At 40.3% G+C, this 23,265-nt stretch overlaps 2 protein-coding genes across 7 annotated transcripts in view; both read left to right on the forward strand.

Annotated features, from left to right (window-relative positions):
- The window catches only part of LOC128264149 (uncharacterized), a 96,919-nt gene extending 96,708 nt beyond the window's left edge, over positions 1-211 (forward strand). Inside the window, exon 2 of the mRNA XM_052999515.1 lies at positions 152-211. The gene's annotated coding sequence lies outside the window, so the exon portion shown is untranslated. The remainder of the gene's footprint in view (positions 1-151) is intronic.
- The window catches only part of LOC128264148 (neurotrimin), a 350,308-nt gene that overhangs the window by 162,170 nt on the left and 164,873 nt on the right, over positions 1-23,265 (forward strand). The gene's annotated exons all lie outside the window — the stretch shown is intronic.

Raw genomic sequence — 23,265 nt, forward strand, 5'->3', positions numbered from 1 at the left:
CACCGTAGCATAAGTTAGGTTCTAAGAGAAATTATTGAAATATAATAGTCAGTGATCAATCGAACATCATCGTAGCCACTCCTTTTCGTCGCGCTTTCAAAATAGTTTCACAATTCGCAATTTAACATCGTCGAACTACTGCAGTCACAAGTTTTCGCGTCGTTAATACAAAATAGTATTAAATTTTCATGGTGACCCCGACGTGATTAGCAGTAGAGTGCGTGAGTTTTAATTTTTTTTTCGGTGAAAACTATAAACATTACCAACAAAAACCAATTTTTTCGTGTCGGTTCGGCCAATAAATTAAATTCAATAATACATATTTCGTCGCTTGAAATTTTCTGCCGTTCTTGAAGTTGCGCCTGACGTTTCGGAAAATTTAATTGCTCAATTTGCTGCTGCCGCCAAATGGAAGTCAAAAAGGAAGTTTCAATTATCAAGTCGGCCATCCAGGTAGAGAGTGCCAAAAGTTGAAAGTTAATCTGTGGCGTTTTGTCAATTGTGTTTTGGCCCATCTTTCAACTTTTTGCATTCGTGTAAAAATAGGTAGATTTGCATGTACTAACAACCAAAATTCTACAATAAGCATAACATATTTCGAATTATATGTGAATCGCTTTGGCCAAAAAACAAGCAAATAAAATACTCGTCGTCGACCCAATTAGTGCGAACTTTATTCCCCCAACTTTCGTCGTAGTGAGCACCAAATTAGGGTATAAATAAAACAGCTGGAAAAAAGTGCAAATTGTGAAAAGTGTAGCTCTCAAAAAAAAATTAGCGGCAATAACTTTCGCCGCAGTTTGTCCGAACATTACCCGCGCTTTTCAGAATTTTCCCGCGCTTTTCCAATTTTTCCGCGCTTTTCATAATTTTGCGCGCATTTTGTCGTCAGGCTTATATATTCGTTGCCCTTAGTTATCGGTCAGTGTATCATTCTCCGTTAGCATTTGCATAGGAAGAGCCGCTAGCCGAGTACACATACACACGCACACCGACACCGCTGCCGCTATTTCGAGTTATCTTTTGTCGTTTTTCGTTCTCGATCGCTGCAGCAGTGCAATTTTCGGTCTGCCTAAACGTTTGTTCGTTTTTTCGGTACCCTTGAGCTTGAGCGGTAGCTCCCCTATAGTGCGTGCGTGCGGCATATACTGTCGCAGGGTTTATATAAAAAAAATATAAAAACCCTATTTAGATATTTTTCGCTGTAATTCTCTCGGCACTTAGCTCCCTTACACCGTGTGCGATCGGTATATTACTCGTTGATTTTATTATATTATTTAACAAATAAATAATTTAATAAAAATAAATATTTAACACCTCTTCGATACCAACCAAATAAATTCAAATAAACGCAATGGCAACTAAGGATATCGAAGAGCTTAAACACCAACGAGATGTTTGCATGAAAAGTATTAACCGAACTTACGCCACTTAAAAGAAGCTAAATTATCTATAAATCCGGTCGAGCTTGAGTGTCGATTAGAGATTCTAAATACGCACATTGAAAATGCTTCCCTTTTGCAAAACCAAATAGAAGTGAAAGATACAAAAGACGTATACCGCGAAGAGTTGGAATTGGAAGAGGGCCGTAATGACAAAGTCATTGCTGATTTCAATTTTAAATAAGTGCAAACAAAATAATATCGAGAAATCCGCCAGCAAATCGCCCGCCTCAATGCCGTCTGCCGAGCGTTGCTCTCCCAACTTTTAGCGGAAAACACTCCGAATTTAAAAATTTTATAAGCCTTTTCAAAACTTTCGTTGACAAAGATGACTCTTTACACGATGTCGAACAATTCAATCATTTAATTTCGTGTTTAGCTGGAGACGCTTAAGGAACAGTTAGGGCCTTTCAAGTCACTGCGGAAAATTTTCCCAAAGCCCTTGCTAGCCTGAAGCGGGTGTACGATAATGATTGTCTTATTTTTTTTTGACAACATATCGACACTTTTTAATTTGCAAAAAATTTCCCAGCCTTCAGCTACAGCCTTGAGAACCCTCATCGACACGGTCACAGCCTTGTATGACTCCTTGCTGTCTATTGGGGATGATAGACGCATTACTAATGCTATTTTAATACATCTGGTAATGAGCAAGGTCGATGCAGGAACTAAAAGAAAATGGGAAGAACAGTTAGATTATACTTCGCTTCCACTTTGGAGCGAATGTGAGGCGTCCCTCAACAGGCGATACCAACACATGGTAGCAGAAGAGGCTTCCAAGCCCAAAACTGTTCAGCAGACCCAATCTAACCCTAAGAAAAATGGAAATAAGAGTTTTTCGTTTGTCGCTGCCAGGAACGACTCTGTTCAATGCATGTATTGCAACTCAGCTGAATATCAGATTGGAAACTGCGCTTCCTTCGCAGCCCTAACAGTTCAGCAAAGATTCGATTTCGCTAAAAGAGCACCCTTATGCATTAACTGCTTAAGAAAGGGTCACACTGTCAAAAAATGCAAATCGAACAGATGTAGAGTGTGCAATTCCTTACACCACACTTTGCTACACATATATGCCCCAAACACAAATCTCGCGTTGCCACCCCCTTCTCAGCCCACGCTCATGCAGGAGTCTCCATCCACGTCGCATGTTTTGCATGCGAATGCATCGGATCGAGTCAATCTTGCAACTGCTGTTGTGAGCGTCCAAACCAAAAGCGGCGAGTTTGTATTAGCTCGAGCGTTGCTCGACTCTGGTTCACAAATAAACTTTGTAACCGATAAGCTCGCTCAGAGGCTCAAAATTACAAGAGAGGACGTGTGCCACAAAAAAAATACACACGATTGTGAAGTCGCGAGTAGGGAACAGCCAATTGTCGTCTGATTTTTGGATTATGAAAAATATTTCTAGTTATCATCCGGATCAAGCGGTGAACACCAGCGGGTGGAGGGTGCCTGAAAATATTCAGTTGGCAGATCCATTCTTCTTCAAGCCCCAAAAAATAGATATGCTTATCGGCGCTGAAACATTCTTTGAACTTTTATCTATTGGCCAGATAAAGCAGGGGCCTGAACTCCCCATCTTACAAAAGACAGTTCTCGGCTGGATAGTGTCAGGCAGATGTGTTTCTGAAAATAATAAAACGCTGAAAAAATGGTGCATCTCAGCTGCCAGGAGGAAGCGTTGGAGTCAATTGACACAACCCTGCAAAAATTTTGGTCTGTGGAGGACTTGCCGCCCAAGGCTAAAGTCCATACTCCTGAGCAACAACTCTGTCAACAACACTTTGAGAAAATACTCAAAGATTGTCGTCCGGTAGATTTTCGGTTCGTTTGCCGTTTAAATCTGACCCAAATACTCTTGGTTCGTCATACGAAGTTGCGAAACGTAGATTTTTGTCGCTAGAAAGGAAATTGTCAAAGGACCCTTCGCTGAAGATGTAGGGCCACATGTCTTCCACCAATGACAAAATTCCGAATACTCCGCACTATTTCATTCCGCACCAATGCGTTTTACGGCCACAAAGTACTTCAACTAAGTTGAGAGTAGTTTTCGATGCATCGAACCGTACTTCTACGCAGGTAGCGTTGAGTGGCATCTTGATGGTAGGCCCAACTATTCAAGAGGAGCTGTACTCGACTCTGCTTCGGTTTAGATTGCATAAGTTTGCCCTTGAGGCCGACGTCAAAAAGATGTATCGCCAAGTGATGGTGGACGAAGCTGATCGTAACTTCCAGCTCATAGTATGGAGACGAGATCCTTCTGAGTCCCTGAAAATCTTTAAGTTGAACACCGTTACATATGGAACTTCGCAGGCACCCTTTTTGGCGATTCGGTGTTTAATGCGGCTAGGAGAGATGGCGCAAGCAACTCATCCAAAAGCCGCAATGGTTATTCAGAATGATTTTTATGTTGACGATTTGTTGACTGGCGCCGGATGCGTTGAAGACCTGCAAAGCCTTCGAGACGAAGTTTCTCAGGTCTTGCAAGAGGCAGGCTTTGAATTGGCAAAGTGGTTTTCAAACTGCCCAGAGTTATCCGCATCTGATAGCGCTGTAATGCCACTTATGGCAGACTCAGACGTAACCAAGACCCTTGGCGTGGTTTAGTTACCGGCTAAAGATTACTTTCAATTTCGGTTGGATGACTTCGCGCGACAAAACGAAATATTTTGTCGGTGACTGCTCGACTTTTCGACCCACTTGGCCTCTTGTGTCCTTTAGTCACAAAGGCAAAGATGTTGTTGCAGGAACTGTGGCTTCGAAAATTAGATTGGGACGAGTCGCTACCGATGCAGTTGCTCACGTCGTGGGAGACGTTAAAGCGACGCTTCTGCAGCTGCCTAAAATTAAGGTATCGCGATTCGTCAACACAGATCCACAAGTCCCGATTCAAATAAATGCTTTCGCTGACGTTTCCATGCGGGCGTATGGAGCGAGCATCTACGTTCGGACTCAAACTGCTGAAGGTTTGAAAGTGTCTTTATTGACCGCCAAATCGAAAGTAGCTCCCCTCAAGACGAAAACTTTGCCTCGCCTTGAGCTGTGTGCAGCTCACCTTTTAGCAGATTTCTATAATCGTGTCAGTCCAGTGCTAAATTCTCCCATTGAGAATGTTTTCCTGTGGACAGACTCCGAGATCACTTTACACTGTATTAAAACCCATCCCTCGTCGTTGTCGGTTTTGTTTCGAACCGGGTTGCAGAAATTCAGGAGTGGTCGGAGAAAGCAATTTGGAGACACGTTCCCACGAAAGTCAACCCAGCAGATATAGTGTCCCGAGGATGTGACGTAGAGGAGCTTACAACGTCCATTTGGTTCAGTGGGCCTTCGTTCTTGCTAGACTCAGAAAATAATTGGCCTGTAAATAAACATTTCGAACTGCCGGGTGATGTAATGTCGATGGAGCTACGCAAATCGGCAATAACTCTCGTAGTCAGCCCAGAGCCAAATTATGTGCTTCAGAAAATAGAGTCCTTTTCGTTGCACCTGAAGCTTCTGGGAGTTTTCGTGTGGGTTTTTCGTTTTATTCAAAGGTGCAGAAAGGTGTCGAGGCCCTTTGAAAAAAGTATTTCGCCAAGAGAACTGGATTTCGCTTTTGATAAAATTGTCGAAGTTATCCAATTTCACGAGTTCAGGGACGACATAGGTAAAATTCGGAAAAATAAACCGGTAGCAACGAATATTCAAAAGTTAAACCCTTTTCTTCAGGAAAATAAATTAAATTGGTGCTCCTCGACATTGCTACGAGTTGGGGGTCGGATATTGAAGGCTCCTATCCCGTACGAAGCCAAATTCCCGTTGTTGCTGTCTAAAAGCTCACAGTTCGTCAGATCCTATGTGTCATACCTGCACGTTACGAACTGTCACGCTGGCCCACGAGCTCTCGTAAGTCGTCTGCGCGAGAAAATCTGGCTAGTTAATGCTCAAGAAGTCTGCCGACGAGCTGTTCGGTCGTGCATGCGCTGCTTTCGCTGTAAGCCGCAACTCTTGACGCAAATTATGGGAAACTTGCCAGCAGATACACTTCGAGCTCTCCGCCCGTTCAATGTGGCGTTGATTTTTGTGGTCCCTTCAGCAGAACGTATCGTGTCCGTGGTAAGCCACCGTACAAGTCGTACGTGGCCTTGTTCGTCTGTTTTGCGTCCAAAGCGGTCCACTTAGAATTAGTGTCTGACCTAACCACTGATGCGTTCTTGTTGGCATTTCAAAGGTTCGTAAGTCGTCGCGGGATTCCGGAGAAGGTGTGGTGCGACAACGCCACCAATTTCGTCGGCGCAGATCGCCACATAAGAGAGTTCCGTGCCCGTCTGGAGGAGCAGGGGGGCGGTATCGAAACATTCGAATCAAAAAAAGGATGAAGTTTGCGTTCATACCGCCCAGAACACCGCACTTCGGCGGACTATGGGAGGCAGGTGTGAAGTCTGCAAAGCACCTATTCCTTCGGACGGTAGGCCAAGACCTCTTGACCGCGGAGGAGCTCGGAACTCTGCTCACCAGCGTGGAGGCCGTGCTCAACTCCAGGCCCCTCGGCGCTCTAAGCAGCGACCCGAACGACGGCGAGGCCCTGACCCCCGGGCATCTGCTCATCGGCGGCCCTCTTCTGGCCCCACCATCAGCGGCGCTCCCGGACCAGATCAGCCTGACCTGCTTGCGACGATGGCGAGGTGTCTCGTCTCTCAGGCACAGGTTTTGTCAGCGATGGTCCCGGGAGTACATCTCCAGCCTCCAGCAGCGGTCCAAGTGGCACCAGGGGGAGCCCAACCTCGTCGTGGGAGCGCTCGTCGTCTTCGCAGAAGACAACCTTCCGCCCCAGCAGTGGAGGATTAAACGAGTGGTAGCGGTGCACGCCGGCGCCGATAGCAAGGTTCGCGTGGCGGACGTCAGGACGCAGGACGGGGAATATCGGCGAGCTGTCCACCGACTGGCCCTGTTGCCCGTTCTGGGCTGAAGGACGTCGTCGTCCGGTGTTTGCGCACTTGGCGCTTGGATTTAAATCACCAGTTGTAGGGCGAGAGCGGGAGCCAATAAAGCTTTCGTCCGTTCGCTCTTGCGAATTCGCCCCGTCACTCGCCACTGTAGCATAAGCTAGGTTCTAAGAGAAATTATTGAAATATAATAGTCAGGGATCAATCGAACATCATCGTAGCCACTCCTTTTCGGTGCGCTTTCGAAATAGTTTCACAATTCGCAATTTAACATCGTCGAACTAATGCAGTCACAAGTTTTCGCGTCGTTAATACAAAATAGTATTAAATTTTCAATGTTTTTAAACAAGTAAATTATAATTTTAATGTTATATAAACTTCGGCTTGCCAAAGATTGCTTCCTTTCTTGTTTATAAATGTCTCTACATAATGTTTTTTGAGTTTTTTTGCGCGCGTAACAAGCTCGTGCTTGATTTCGTTGGGCCACTTGTTTGAACTGCTTGTAGTGCATCAAAGTAGTGCATCAAAGTTCAACAATACAATATTTGGACTGCAACGAATTTAATGGAATTGAGATTTTCAGAACGATTGGTAAAGAATTAACAAATTTGATTTTTTAGTTTTTTGAAGCAGCTGAGTTTGAGCCACGAGGCTGGTCTTCATGGAGATACTCATGTACTAAAGTACTAACTGGCCGAAGTGTATAATCAAGTGCGTTAGAGAACAAAGAATCGGTAATAAGAATTTTAATGAAGAGATAATACGCTTTTTCTTAGAATTGAATTTATAAAAAGAAATAGCATTATCCGGAGCGAGAAGTTTCTTGCAAAGGTAGATCCTCATTATTTCCTTATTGTTTTGAGTTTTTCTTTTCAGTGACTCGTTTAAAATCTTGAGACCATGAAACTGAGATTCCACTGCTCGGAATTTGTCTTTGATAGAGTTGATGAGTTTTCGAACCTCCATTAATCCAGTCCTAGTTTGTCTCATCCGTCATCTCGCACCATGTTGTACAGGTCCAGGTAAAACAAATTTTTTTTGGAGATTAAATCCTCAAAACGCCATTGAAACCAGCTCCAACGCACTTAACGTGCGAACAGTTATCACACAACCAGCATTGGTAGGTTTCACAACTAATAATGCCATTATACTCGCATCTATTGGCGGTGCAAGCAATGGTTGTTTGGGTTTAATATCGGGTCACTGTGCAATAGACAAAGATAGGGGATCTCGGGTGTGGGGAGAAACGGGAGAGCGATCGGATGTAAGCCCTTAAGAGCAGCAGCGCAGATACCAAATAAACTTTGAAAAAAGTAAGCGTTGAACAGCAAGAACAGTACCGGGCAGAGAGCGTGTAAGCTTTGAAGAGTAGAAGTAGCAACAGCGATGCAGAGAACGGTCGGATGTAAGCATTGACAAACCGATTGTAACATGTAAAAAAAAGTAGAGCAGATGGTTAACTGAGAGAGAACAGCGGAGAACGCGCTGGTTCCGGCTATATAGTTCGGTAGTATGGGTGTGGGAATAAAAATGCAAACTGATCTCTCAAGGGCTCGAATGTACGCAATAGATTTATAATTCGCGTGCTTGTATAAGTAAGAAAAAAAGAAAGCAGAATTGAAAACCGAAAGTTAGAAAAGGAGATAGCTTCAGAATTTAAGAAAGTAAGAACAGAAGATATGGATTTCAGACATTTTATATGCAGACAACGAACTGGGGAGACTATGGTGGTAGTATGTAGTCCTCTGACGATCCCTTGAAGCCGGTGACTTTCCAGTGACTTTCGGTTAAGCATTGCTCCCAACTATAACGCTTTAGTTTTGGTTCATAGTTATATTTTTATTCTCCATATTTATATTTAGTAATTTTCAAAATAAACGAAAAAAGAAAAAAAAATAATTATTTGCAACTACAAAATAACAATAAAGTAAGTGAAGCGTTATATATATGGGTACATAGGATAATATAGGAAATAATATAGTATAGCTCAATCATAAGTAATATAATGGTAAATAATAAGTTTGTAAGAATTTTAAGTATATAAATGAATGGGGAAGAGCAATTAAATTGTATGAATTTTATGTATATTAAGCATATTATAGATTAAATAATATAGGAATATTATATGTTTTTTATTTTATTTTTGTTTCTCGCAGTGTATAGGGAAAACAACAAGAATCAGGAAAAAATTATACATTTTAGCCAAAATTATTTAATATTGAATTTTAATTGAACTGAGCAAATAAATTTCTTGCGGTGTATACCATCATACCAAAAGTTTATCCCAGAGTAATGGGAATGTTCCGCATAATCACGGGCACACACCGACAGAACACTGTTAACATTAAAATTCAATTTAATTTACATACACCGAAATTAAATATATTTATATAAATTCATCACTCAGAAAAATTATTAAGACAGCACCGCATAACATTTAATTAAGCTTGATGTTATAATTTGGAACTAATAATGTAGTGTCTTTATGTAGAGTCCTTTAATTTAACTTTTTTTCTCCACTTGAGTGCCACGTGAATCTATATGAACTGGTTTAAAAGAATCCGAGAGCAATAGAAATAGGGTAAAAGAAAACAGTGGTTGTCACTTACACTTGTGTTGCTCCATCGCCGAAAGATCTTTTTACGGGGGGAATACACCTACAAAAATTTCCACTCGCGAATTCTATACTTTTTTCTTATTTTTGCTTCACCCTTGCAGCTATTGCAAGAATTAAACATTTTTGAAAACATTAAAATTAAGATTTACTTGCGTATATGTTTAAAAACATTGAAGCTATGACGATTTGCAGCTTAATTATTAGATAGTAATTTTATATATTTTTATTATTTCTATGGGTGCTATATGATATAGTCGTCCGATTTTGATGAAATTTAAACCGTAATTCTATAATATTTAACCAATGCTATATGTCGAACAACTAAAAAAAATTAAAAAAACAGCAAAGTTATAATTTTTTTTTTGTATTTTTTTTTCGATTGTTCCTATGGGAGCTATATGATATAGTCGTCCGATTTTGATGCAATTTAAACCGTAATTCTGAAATAGTTAACCATTAGTATATCTCGAAGAACTAAAAAAAAAAAATTAAAAAACACAAAAGTTATTATTTTTTAAAATTATTTTTCCGATTGTTCCTTTGGGAGCTATATGATATAGTCGTCCGATTTTGATGAAATTAAAACCGTAATTCTGAAATAGTTAACTACTACTATATTTTGAAGAACTACAAAAAAAAAACCCCAAAGTTATAATTTTTTTTATTTATTTTTCCGATTGTTCCTATGGGAGCTATATGCTATAGTCGTCCGATCCGGCTAGATCCGACTTATATACCACCTGCATTAGAAAGACAACTTTGCCTAGAAACGGACGGACAGACGGACGGACATGGCTAGATCGACTCTCCTAGTAATGCTGATCAAGAATATATATACTTTATAGGGTCGGAGATGTCTCCTTCACTGCGTTGCAAGCTTCTGACTGAAATTATAAGGGTAATAAAAAGAAGAAAATTTGAGATTCACTTAACCCTACTAAACTTTTTATATATTTATTTTTAACCAATATAACACTACATTTTTCGACCTGTCGTTACGTAATTTTTATGCGTGGGATCGGGTCGCGCTCTATGATATTATTATATTACTGTCACTCTTTAATACGCCGGACGCTTCGATCCCTTGTCGTTACATTTACCGCTGACTGATTGAACTGCTCGACGAATTTGGGTATATTTCTTTGCCGAATCTGCTACCGCGTTAATGCGCTTGGGAGGTATGCAAAATTCCGGGACTCTCTCAATAAGACTTTTCTCACCGAAGGTGTGCGAAACGCTCGAGCCAACTGACTGCTTTACTTCTTTGGTTGATGACTTTGGAAAAATGTGTTACTGTAAACTTGGTGACATTCTGTTTAAGAGAAATTGTTTTATAAATACTTATATAGCCGGATGGGCTGCTGAGGGTTTATTTACCCGGGCACCAAAAAAATAAATTTGTGCATTTTCTTTGTAGATTTTCTAGCCTTTTAAACACTTCGGATTGCCAAAATTCTGGGGTTGAATACAAACTGGAAATATATTTAAAAATTTATAACCGCCACTGGGAACACAAGGGCGCGTTGGACTTAACCTTTTTTCTTTTTATAGAAAACTTCTGGAACCGTCCGCTTCGTTTGGTAACTCAAATTGGATAGGCTGGGTTGAGGTTCTGGCGGCTTTATATACCCCCCATGGCCGGAAATTGGGGTCTCGTGTATTTCTGGTTTTTTATAGCCAAACCATTTTATAGCTAATTTTTATTTTAATATTTAACGAAACGTCGTCTATTTCTCTAAATTAATTACACTTCATTGTAAATTCCATTAGCTTTTATCCTACTAATATTGCGCGAAGGGGTTAACATATTCTTTTAACTATTCGGGCTTTGTCCCCTGCTTCTAAGACTGTGACATAGGTAAAGCAGTTTACTGGGAGCACCTTTGGGCACTATGCCATTGTCTATTGCCTACTGTTAAGGGTGATTTCTTTTTGATTCTGTAGTGGTCTTTTGAGGTTGCATTTGCTTATATATTTTTGTTTTTTTTTGTTTTTGCAAAACTAACGGAGTTACAGCGTTTCAAGTGATCGGACATGCTGCCCAGATTGTTCACGTATGAAAAACTTTAAGTCGATTTTCCCGAAAGCATCTTTTTTGAAGTTCGTCAACATCAGAACTCAAAATCTACTGAACCGATCCTTTTGAAAATTTGAACATTACTTCTTGACATAAATCAGCAGGTACTGACGAAGTTTTTTTGTATTGTTTTTTAATAACAAATTAACCCCAATTTTTTAAGCTAAAAGCTCGTTGCTCACTTCAAAATGTTCAAAAAAATAGAACAACAAATTTCGTGATTATCTCGAAAAATTTATCAGCTTTAGCAGTGGCCGGCCAACCCAATGAGTGGGATCCGCGACTCACCCAAACGACAACAGCGACAACCTGGCCGAGTGGAACGAGGTGAGCGGAGTGCGGTGGGACAACAAGGCAGGAACCGAGTGCGAGTGGTTATGCGAGGATAAAATAAATTAACCAATTGTTAGACTGTGAAAAGTGAATGTGTTTCAGGTTCCCAGCGGCCGGGTTCTCTGCCGTACCGCAGGGTGGTGATCATAGTCAGGTTCCCTGTGGTTACGCGGGGCGGTCGGGTTCCCTGCGGTTACGCGGGGTGGTGATCATAGTCAGGTGCCCTGCGGTTACGCGGGGCGTGATGTGTTTAGCCAGGTTCCCTGCGGTTACGCGGGCGTGGTGTGTTCAGTCAGATTCCCTGCGGTTACGCGGGGTGGTCATCATAGTCAGGTTCCCTGCGGTTACGCGTTGTTGTGATCATAGTCAGGTTCCCTGCGGTTACGGGGGGTGGTGATCATAGTCAGGATCCCTGCGGTCACGCGGGAAGTGGTGTGTTTAGCCAGGTTCCCTGCGGTTACGCGTTGTTATGATCATAGTCAGGTTCCCTGCGGTTACGGGGGGTGGTGATCATAGTCAGGATCCCTGCGGTCACGCGAGAAGTGGTGTGTTTAGCCAGGTTCCCTGCGGTTACGCGGGTTGGTGATCATAGTCAGGTTCCCTGCGGTTACGCTGGGCGGTCGGGTTCCCTGCGGGTACGTGGGCAAGGTAGTTTTTTAGCAAGATTTTCCATGCGGATACGTGGGCATGGTAGTTTTTTTTAACTAGATTTTCCCTGCAGCTACGCGGAGGTGTCAGTTTTGTTCAAAGGTCCCTGCGGATACGCGGGAATGGTAGTTTTAGCTAGCAGCAGCTAGCTGGCAGCTATATGATACCGTTTTCCGATTTTAATAAAATTAAAAGCGAAAATTAAATAATTAATAATTAATTAATTAATTAATAATTAAATAATTAAATAATCAAAAAAATTTCTAAAAAAAAAAATTACAAAACAAAAAAGTTAAATTTTTTTAAAATTTTTTTAATATTTTATTTGTTTCTATGGGAGCTTTATGAAACGCCTCCTTCACTGCGTTGCAAACTTCTGACTGAAATTATAATACCCTCTGCAAGGGTATAATAAAATATTTTTTTGTGAGTCGGGACTCATCTATGGAACTAGCGAGAAAACTATCTCTTAAATATATATAAGGGAAATTTAACATTTGGCCGATCGGGAAAATTCAAAAGATAAGCGGAAAAGTCCTAAGCCAGGAGTCAGAAGCTCAGACACGAACAACGAGAAAACAGCAGAGCATGGAACCATCGGGGTCACGATTTTATTTTACATACCGCACGCTAGAACGCTCTTGTCGCCGCCACGAGTCTACGTCGTCATCGGGAATATCAGGAGCGCCACTCTTATACCACGGGACAGTCAAGTTCAAGCCGCGAGACAGTCAACTTCGAACCGCGTACTGAGCCAAGTCGGGTTCAAAAGGATCAACAGTGACAAATATAAGTTTAAAATAAATGCAAGGACTAAACAAAAAAAAAAAAACTCCAGGACCGACAGTTAAGTTTGAGCCGGGTACCGAGTCACATCGTGTTTACAAGGATCAGTTGAGAATAATAAAATCAAGGAACAACAGTGAAAAATAAACCCAAATAAAATCAAGGAACAACAGTGAAATATAATTCTAAAAAAAACAAGGACACAGTCCGAGGATAATAAACCGAGGACCAAAAATGGAAATAAAATAAAATAAAATAAAATAAATAAATAAATCAACAGTGAATATAAGGAATAAATTATAATACGGCGAAAATAAATAATTTAAATAAATACGAGGACCAACAGTGGACAAATAATAAATAAAATCATAATAAATAAAAGGAGGGCAATTAAAAAAAAAAAATAAATAAATAAATAAATCAGCAGAGATGGGAGTCAAGTGGATTTCATATCGAAGGAAGGACGAGCTCGAAGCAATAACTGCGGCGTGTGGGCTCAGCAGTGTTGGAACCGTAGAAGAACTCATAGGGTTTCGCAAATCAGGATGACCTTCCCGAGACGACGCGAACGCGGCTTGCAAAAAAGGATGTGGCCTATGGAGTCCTGCCCCGACCAGCGAGGTCGGGTTTCAATACATAGAAAATCCGGGCAATCACCAGGATTTAACGGGTAATAGCCTCGCGATACCTCGGACCCTGAATATTGTAGCGTGTAACGTTTGACTTAAGTACAAAGTACTTTAAATGTTTTCAAGGATCTGTATTGGCTGGGCACGCTAAATATTCCGGCTCTAGCTCGTCGGCTTGGGGGGTGGAGGTCTTGCTCGTACAGATCTTGACACTGTCTACGTATTACTATTAATAAAATCAGAATTGAGCGTGCATGCGACAATATCAAATGCTAGTTACTTAACCGGAAAGAAAAAATGCATAAATTTAGAAAAGAAGAGTTTTGAGAAATTAATGAAAGGGGACAGTGTAAAAGAAAGAGAGAGAAAATTGTTGTTTGCGACGCCTTAGATGTAATTTGGCCCGCATATTGCCCACCCTACCTATGACCACCTGCCGCTAGAGTATGACTCTGGTGATCCCTTCTATACCCTACGACCGCAGAGACATCAGCTGAGTCCAGTTATTTAGTTTTCTTTAAGCTTTCATTTTAATGTTTAATTCAATTGCAAGTAACATATTTAATCTTTCTTAGATAATTTACGGAAGAGAGAAACAATTTCGGCGAGAAAAGATAAAATATAATACGCGTTAAACCTCATGGGTAAATACTGGGCTTCACAGGTGTATATAATTATTAATGTAAAGTACATATGTATAGTAAAAATAGTTAAAAATAAGTATAGGGTATATTAAACAAAATGATCTTTAAAAATAAATAAATAATTATATGTTCAAGGAAATTCAATAATTTGTTCTTTCATAATTATTAATACTCATTCTTAATTCATCATTCATCAGTGGTTCGATAGTTAATTACTTTTAATTTTATTTAAAATTAAATTTTTTTTTTTTAAGGAAAAAATATTCTCAGTGTAAATTCATTTTTTTTTCATAGTTAATTTTAGAAGAAATGGCTTTCTTAAATTTTCGGCATTGATATATATATATATATTTTTTTTTGTTTATGAGAATTTAATTGGCACTAATATTTTAATTTTTAAATAATTTGAAATAAAGGTAAAAAAATCAAGGCATTTCTGCTTTGACATGGTTATTTTTTTATATAATTATTTTATATAATAAAATAATATAATATAATATATATTATATTATATGTGCACTCAAAAACATTTTCTAATTAATTTTTTTTTTTAATCAAAACGAATTTAAGAAAATTTTTGCAGGGAGATAGGAACCGTAAATTAACCGCGCACTAGATGAATCATAACTTAATTTAAATCTTATAATTATTTAAATAAATTAAAATTTTTTTCATAACATAATTGTAGTCACTTTATTATTCAATCGCATTCTTTTAATAAATTTTTTCTTGATTTACGTTTACACATGGTTAGGAATTTCTCCCAGTGTAGCCTGGTTGGCTGATATGCACGTGAACATTTTTCGCAAGCTGGATTTTTTTTAGGTTACAAATGAGGTTAAGATCGAGCCCAAGCGTAGATTTTACATTTTTTTTTAATAAATTTGAATTTGGGTTAGGGCCGATCTAATTGGACATTTTTTTTTTCCTAGCTTATATGATTATTTGGCCGAGGTAATTCCTCATTGAATTTAACGAGAGTTCACTGTTTCAACTGCTGCAACTGCTTCAACTGCTGATCACTGAATAAAAATTTGGGGTGCTCCCGAAGGCACTGCGGTTTGGCAAAGGCGGGTGCTCCTCAGGGCGACTGCAGATCGCCGTCAATGGGGTGCTCCTCCGGGCGGATCCGAATCGCTGGGCAGCGTGGGTGCTCCTCCGGGCGGATCCGAATCGCTGGGCAGCGTGGGTGCTCCACAGGGCAGATCCGAATCGCTGGGCAGCGAGGGTGCTCCACAGGGCAGATCCAATTGCTGGCTGATGTGGGTGCTCCCCGGAACGTCGGCGAAAGTTAGCTGGGCCCCTTGCACATGCGCTCGTGCTGGTTTGCCGTGGCGGCTGTGGCGGCCGTATCGAGAACCGTAAAATTTCAGCCTTTTAAATGAAATCGAAAATTCAGCACTTGAAAATATTTAGCGACAAAACCCACACAACTCACTTCTTTGCTTGAATTATTCGCGCGAAAAATCACTTTGCAAGAACTTCGAAATACCGCGTGTAAATTTTTTTTTACCACTTTGCCGAATGAGAACGAATATAATTACACACGTCTGACTGCCACGCCGGTTTAATTAAGAAGGAAGTTTAAAAATCATGCGGCGTTGGTTTCGGCCTTTTCCAGAAATTTCTGCCAGCTGAAAAATCCGCCATTTCGGCTTAGGATAAGCTTCCCAGCAACAGCTGATCGTGGAACTATCTGGCATCACCCGCAAAAATACTAATTAGTATTTTTTTTGCTAAACACTAATTTCCGACACTAAATTTGGCTAGGCATCTGGCTACTCTCCAAAGGTCGCTAAATGCAAAAATAATCGCCAGTTTTCAAGCCAAAACAAACAAACGTTCTTCAGGCGCCGCTACAAAGCCCTCCCGGAAAATCTGGCTAGGGTTACACTAGACAGATACCGACTGAAGACACGTTATTGTCGAATATCTTTTGCATGATAGGTACCTATAATTCGACCCTGTAAATCTTCCAATTCGTAATAAGAGTTTCCTAGCCTTCTTCGAACCCTCGCTTTCACAAAGGAAGGTCCGAATTTTGCGTTGTAGCCAGTTCGAAAACAGCTTTGTTTAAAATTTGGACGGTAAATCTCTTGCCCTTCTTCAAAAGACACAACTCTAGAGCGAAGATTATATCGCTTCTCGTTTATATCGTGCTTTTCCTGCATTAGCCTGAGGCGAATGAACGACCGTCAGCGTATGCGTAATGCCGTATTGCTGCACTAATTTCTCAAAAGCGTGAGAGCGAAATTTGAGCCGTTGTCGGACACCACTGTTTCAGGAGTCCCATATATCATAAACAACTCCCCTTTTAGATATTTTATAACTGCACTTGTATCTATTTTCTTCACGGGTTTGAGAAAGACATATTTTGAAAAATGGTCGAGCACGATAAATATACCGATATTTCCACATATGGATCTGGGATAAAGTCCAAGGAAATCTATGAACAACCGTTGGAAAAATCGCTGACTTTCTGGCGCTTTTCCTAATGGCGGTCGCAATACACAATTCGGAGCTTTAGTGGTTTTGCACACTTCGCAGGCATTTATATAAGCCTTTACATCTGGAACAAGGCCAGGCCAAAAATAGTATCGCCTTACTCTCTCGATCGTCTTGTGTATGCCGCCGTGAGAAGACAAAGGACTATCGTGAGCTCGCGAGAGGATTTCTGGAACCAGTTCTTTAGGTATCCAGAGCTTCCAGGCATACTCATCATGGACTTGCTCTCCCGTTAAATGTTCGGCTTTCCGATAAACATAACCACTGTCAGACTTAAGATCAGGAAAATTTGCTTGGTTGGCTTTTACCTTTTCGACAAGAGAAACATACTCAGCTGATTGGAAATGCTCTGAGTTCATGTCCAACAAAAATCCTTCGCGTAAGTCTATAGCGGCTACCACGTCTTCGTTAACACGGGAATGTGAGTCGGGAACGATATTCAGATAACCCCTTCGATGTTCAATTGTATATTCATATCTTTGTAAAGCTAAACCCATCGAGCTAGTCGTGATTAGACATTAGCCACTTCAATGAGGCATGATCTGTTATGATTTTTAATTTATGTCCCTCCACATACGCCCTTAAATTCTTAAGAGCTGCTACCGCCGCTAGACATTCTTGCTCGGTGACAGTATAATTACGCTGAGCTTTGTTCAGCTTCTTCGAAAAGAAAGCAACAGGCCGTTCGTCTCCTTCTTCCGACAGCTGTACTAGTACTGCGCCTATACCTGTTTTACTAGCGTCGCAATGTATTGCCAAAGGCTTTGTAAAGTCGGGGCTGCATAAGACTGGAGACTTGCTGAGTGAAAGTTTTAAGCCTTCGAAAGCTTTTATGGCCTCGTCGGTTAAACTAAACCTTCGTTTTGTGGTCATTAAGTCTGTTAAAGGAGCCGAGAGTGAAGCGAAATTGGGAACAAACTTACGATACCACCCACACAACCCCGTAAAGTCTTTGGTAACGGAAAATTAGTAATTGCGGTCACCTTTTCTGGGTCGGTGCGTATTCCACCATCGCCGATTATATGACCTAGATATCGCACACGAAGCATACAGAAGTGACTTTTGCCAATATTGATCGTCAAAACTGCACGCTTTATCTGCAGCGCGATCTCTCTGAAAACTTCAAGAGGTCTCTCAAAGCTGGAAGAAACTACCAATAAATCGTCAAGGAAAATGAACACCTCGTTTCTGAGATGAGCTGGCACAACCTTGTCCTTTAAACGGGACATTGTACTAGTGGCATTGCACAGCCCAAAAGGCATAACCTTAAACTGGTAGAGCGGTCTACCAGGGACAGTGAAAGCCGTTTTGTCTCGCGATGACACCTCAAAAGGAACCTGCCAATAGGCATCCTTAAGGTCAAGGCTGGATATGAATTCCGCCTTAGGCAAACGACTTAAAATTCCCGCTATCTGGAGAAGAGGGTATACATCCTTTTCCGTGAAACTGTTTACCTTTCGGCAATCTAGACAGATCCTAACTTTTCCGGGTTTCGTCACCATTACAATAGGAGAAGACCACGAACTTTCGGAATCCTCTATCACACCCAATTGTAACATTCTATCAATCTCGGCATACATGGCCTTTTCTACTGCGGTTGAGACAGGAAAGTGTCGTTGTTTTATCGGTTTAGCCGTACCGACATCGATTGAGTGCGTTATCAAGTTGGTCTTGCCGAGACCTTCTTGAGTGAAAGACGGAAAACAATTAATGACGTTCGTTAATTTGGCTTTGTCAACCTTGGACAAGTTGTGCTGATCAGCATTAACCTTACGGTCGGGATCGGATTCTAATGAGGATATATTAATGCATTTCGGAAGCAAATCGTAAATTTTCCAGAAATCTATTCCTAAATACAAATTCTGCTTCAGCGAAGGTACCACGTAGATTTTTAAAGGTCTTCTAACGTCGTTGTATTCTACAACAACTATCTGCTGAGATGTTCCATCAGCAGTTGTAGCGCTGCCTTTTATCGTCTTAAATTCTTTGCTGTTAATTATGTCTCTGACAAGGTTTCCACCGACACAACTTATCGACGCGCCAGAGTCTAACAGTCCGTAAACGGTACGATCGAACATGCGAATTGAAAAAAAGGGTCGAGGATCTTTTGGTCCTGCAGGTAGAAAGTTAATATATTTTAGTCCGGCTTTAGACGTTTTGACCTCTTGCCAAAATGATTTCATTCGCACGGAACTTCGCGTTTTTCGTTTTTTTTAATTTTTGTTCATTATTTACATCCGGGTTATTAATTTTTCCTAATATTGGAATTTTGCTATGAAGCAAAGGACAGTCTGGGGATATTTGTACGTCTTGGAAGAAAGTAGATGCAACTATAGTTGCGTGATCTATGGTCATCATTGCTTGACTTCGAACGCCACTGGAGGCCTTCTGTTTGTATGGCGGCATCGACCCGCCCGCTCTGGAGTTTTTTGAACACTTGTTACAACTTGTTTTGTATGTGTTGGCAGCTCCGCATCCGTAACAAAAAACTCTTCTTTCGGCTACACAGTCCTGATACCTGTGACCTTCCTTGCGGCAATTCCAGCACAACAAGGAAAAGGCTTCTATATCGCCTTCTTTATCGGATTCCGATTCTGGAGGCATCTCCGGTTCTGGACTAAATTCCGAGACTTCACGTTTGAAAGGGGAAGATTTGAAATAACCCTGACAACGTCTAACATCAGACAAAAACGCTTCACGCCTGCGACAAATCTCCCTCAGTTCTGAAACTGATTGAATGTCGATATTCATGTCTTATTTCGGGACGAAGATTGTTTCGGAGAACCCGAATGAGCTTGTGAGGCATCCAAGGCTGTTCCAATTGGTCGATAAGACTTGAAATGGAGTCATAGAAACTATCAAAAGTTTCGTTTGACTTTTGTTTGGTGTTCCTAATCAACTCCTCAAGATCACCATCATCCCTACTCGGTCGAAACTGTAGACGCAAGGCTGAACAAAAGCTATCCCATCGGACTTCACCATAAGCTTTGTGATATCGCCAATAAAATTCATTAGCTTTCTCTTCGAAAAGAACGCTAGCATTTCTACAAAGTACAGTGAAATTATTGCCTAACGTCTCCTTAGTTAGTGCTTCAACGCGGTAAATAAAATTGTCTACAGACACTCCTACCCCGGAAAATTTTATTTTCCAGCCGTTCAAAATATGAACTACTTTATCTGGTCGATTTAATAAATCTGCATCGGCACTTCGTAGCGACGCAGGAGAACACGGAGCTAAAATCTCTTGCCTAGAATTCACCCCGGTTTCTTCCCTTGTATCGATCCTATTGAAACCACTTCCGAACTGTTAAGAATTGAACGGTTGACTCAGCTCGCTTGGGGTTCTATTATCACCTTGATCGGACATTATCCTTGACATAGCTTCGGAAACGGACTTTTGAATTGAACTGGCCATACTTTCGGTAAGTGTAGCTAGTAATCTTCGCTCCATGGCTAGTAAAGTGATGGCATTTGCAGTAATAGCACTTGGAATAGTATCACCGCTGTTGATGGTATTGGAATTGTATCCTGACGAAGAAGCTATATAATCTGATACTGGTTTGTCCGCGTTATCTGCGGGCTGACGGTTCTTCGATTGGCTACGAGTTTGACGGCAATCCCCACTTTTTAGGAGAGTTGGCCTACAGGAAGCTTTTCACACCGGAGACAGTGCGCTTTTTTTCCAATGCGCTTCTATGCATCGCTTGTGAAATTCATGTTGACATGATGTAAGGCAAACCTCTACTAGGTATACTTCGGCCTTGCATATCGGACAGACGATGTTTGCGCCCCTTTCGGCAACTCTTTCCGGAGATCGGTCTATCCCCATCATGCACACGGATGATAATAAAAAAAATAGTTTTAGCAAACCAAGTAAACGGTAAGATAATATTTTCCTCAAAAATATCAGCGGTAGGAGAGTAGTTTCAGTGATGAAATTTCAGCGGTACGATAGTTAATTTCAGTAATAAGATATAATAATAGTTAAGCAAAAATCTAAATATTTGAAATCAACGAAAAAATCGAAATTACGTAATAAGGAAATATTAACTGAAAATTTGGTCATAACCTCTTTCTGGATATGGCACAGCTCGTGAGTGATGCCAGTATTTTCCGTATAGAGAAGTATATGTGCTAATTTAATTTCATAAGGTTGATTAGCTCAATGACTCGGCATTTGATTCCGGGACAGAAAATCTACCTAGTTCTGGTTTATGCCTCTGCTTTCCTCAGATCAAGACACCTTGTCCTTTCTGCTATTAAAAAAAAAAATTCTCCCGTTAATTAAAATTTAAGAAAGAATTTTAAAAAGAGTAAAGAAAATGTTAAAGATTGTTAAATTTATGCATCTGTGAGTCTCAATGAATTAATCTGTATTCATAAGGCCTACACGTTTGGGCGCCACTTTTCTTATTAATAATAATAAATTATAACTGTAGCGTGTAACGTTCGACCAAAGTACAAAGTACTTTAAATGTTTTCAAGGATCTGTATTGGCTGGGCACGCTAAATATTCCGGCTCTAGCTCGTCGGCTTGGGGGGTGGAGGTCTTGCTCGTACAGATCTTGACACTGTCTACGTATTACTATTAATAAAATCAGAATTGAGCGTGCATGCGACAATATCAAAAGCTAGTTACTTAACCGGAAAGAAAAGATGCATAAATTTAGAAAAGAAGAGTTTTGAGAAATTAATGAAAGGGGACAGTGTAAAAGAAAGAAAGAGAAATTTGTTGTTTGCGACGCCTTAGATGTAATTTGGCTCGCATATTGCCCACCCTACCTATGACCACCTGCCGCTAGAGTATGACTCTGGTGATCCCTTCTATACCCTACGACCGCAGAGACATCAGCTGAGTCCAGTTATTTAGTTTTCTTTAAGCTTTCATTTTAATGTTTAATTCAATTGCAAGTAACATATTTAATCTTTCTTAGATAATTTACGGAAGAGAGAAACAATTTCGGCGAGAAAAGATAAAATATAATACGCGTTAAACCTCATGGGTAAATACTGGGCTTCACAGGTGTATATAATTATTAATGTAAAGTACATATGTATAGTAAAAATAGTTAAAAATAAGTATAGGGAATATTAAACAAAATGATCTTTAAAAATAAATAAATAATTATATGTTCAAGGAAATTCAATAATTTGTTCTTTCATGATTATTAATACTCATTCTTAATTCATCATTCATCAGTGGTTCGATAGTTAATTACTTTTAATTTTATTTAAAATTAAATTTTTTTTTTTTTTAAGGAAAAAATATTCTCAGTGTAAATTCATTTTTTTTTCATAGTTAATTTTAGAAGTAATGGCTTTCTTAAATTTTCGGCATTGATATATATATATTTTTTTTTTGTTTATGAGAATTTAATTGACACATATATTTTAATTTTTAAATAATTTGAAATAAAGGTAAAACAACTCACACAGCTGGTTCCTCGGCGGACGATCGATCTTCCGACGTAGGTAGGCTGGAAAAGAAATCAAGGCATTTCTGCTTTGACATGGTTATTATTTTATATAATTATTTTATATAATAAAATAATATAATATAATATATATTATATTATATGTGCACTCAAAAACATTTTCTAATTAATTTTTTTTTTAATCAAAACGAATTTAAGAAAACTTTTGCAGGGAGATAGGAACCGTAAATTAACCGCGCACTAGATGAATCATAACTTAATTTAAATCTTATAATTATTTAATTAAATTAAAATTTTTTTCATAACATAATTGTAGTCACTTTATTATTCAATCGCATTCTTGTAATAAATTTTTTCTTGATTTACGTTATCACATGGTTAGGAATTTCTCCCAGTGTAGCCTGGTTGGCTGATATGCACGTGAACATTTTTCGCAAGCTGGATTTTTTTTAGGTTACAAATGAGGTTAAGATCGAGCCCAAGCGTAGATTTTACATTTTTTTTTAATAAATTTGAATTTGGGTTAGGGCCGATCTAATTGGACTTTTTTTTTTTTCCTAGCCGAGGTAATTCCTCGTTGAATTTAACGAGAGTTCACTGTTTCAACTGCTGCAACTGCTTCAACTGCTGATCACTGAATAAAAATTTGGGGTGCTCCCGAAGGCACTGCGGTTTGGCAAAGGCGGGTGCTCCTCAGGGCGACTGCAGATCGCCGTCAATGGGGTGCTCCTCCGGGAGGATCCGAATCGCTGGGCAGCGTGGGTGCTCCTCCGGGCGGATCCGAATCGCTGGGCAGCGTGGGTGCTCCACAGGGCAGATCCAAATCGCTGGGCAGCGAGGGTGCTCCACAGGGCAGATCCAAATCGCTGGGCAGCGAGGGTGCTCCACAGGGCAGATCCAATTGCTGGCTGATGTGGGTGCTCCCCGGAACGTCGGCGGAAGTTAGCTGGGCCCCTTGCACATGCGCTCGTGCTGGTTTGCCGTGGCGGCTGTGGCGGCCGTATCGAGAACCGTAAAATTTCAGCCTTTTAAAAGAAATCGAAAATTCAGCACTTGAAAATATTTAGCGAGAAAACCCACACAACTCACTTCTTTGCTTGAATTATTCGCGGGAAAAATCACTTTGCAAGAACTTCGAAATACCGCGTGTATATGTTTTTTTTCACCACTTTGCCGAATGAGAACGAATATAATTACACACGTCTGACTGCCACGCCGGTTTAA

This window comes from Drosophila gunungcola, unplaced genomic scaffold (genome assembly GCF_025200985.1).
Source record: "Drosophila gunungcola strain Sukarami unplaced genomic scaffold, Dgunungcola_SK_2 000058F, whole genome shotgun sequence".
Classification (NCBI taxonomy): Eukaryota; Metazoa; Arthropoda; class Insecta; order Diptera; family Drosophilidae; genus Drosophila; species Drosophila gunungcola.